Genomic DNA, 608 nt, shown 5'->3' with positions numbered 1-608 from the left:
GGTCCAGGGTCACATATGATCACAGCAGTTAGTAAAGGAAAATGCTTAATTCCTGATGGACAAATCAAGTCCTGCCCTACATTTTTTTTCTTGTTTGAGAAATGTTTCACTTGGATATATGTCACGATAGGGAAGAAAAATGTTCAAAATTTCTGTTTCATGCTGACTTTAACAATCAGAAACATAACTTATGCTATTCCTCTTATGCTCATGTTATAAGGTTCCAGTTAGAGGAATATACCAGGTACAACTACAGTTGATTTCAAATAATCACTGGTTACAGTGAGGCACTTATGAAAAAAATGGATGGGGCCAATTTTGGGGGGCTTTAAAGGCAGAAATGTAAAGCTTATAATTTCATAAAAACATTTATATTAATTCCACTGTTAAAACTATTTTATTATTAACTAATGTATTATTTGAGCTCTAAAGTTTTAAATCATCATTTTACAGTCATTTTAGGTGTTATGTTGTCATTATGTTGTCAAATTAGATATAACTACACACACAAATGGTCAGTAAGTGTTTTTATCACTCTGAAATTATATTAATGCACATATTATTTTGTGGCTAAGCTATTGAAATAGATTCTCCCCCCCACCCATCTA

The sequence above is a fragment of the Sinocyclocheilus anshuiensis genome, unplaced genomic scaffold, assembly GCF_001515605.1.
Source record: "Sinocyclocheilus anshuiensis isolate Anshui unplaced genomic scaffold, SAMN03320099.WGS_v1.1 scaffold2090, whole genome shotgun sequence".
In the NCBI taxonomy this organism is placed as follows: Eukaryota; Metazoa; Chordata; class Actinopteri; order Cypriniformes; family Cyprinidae; genus Sinocyclocheilus; species Sinocyclocheilus anshuiensis.
The sequence above is the reverse complement of the archived record's forward strand: the minus strand, read 5'-3'. Positions refer to the sequence as shown.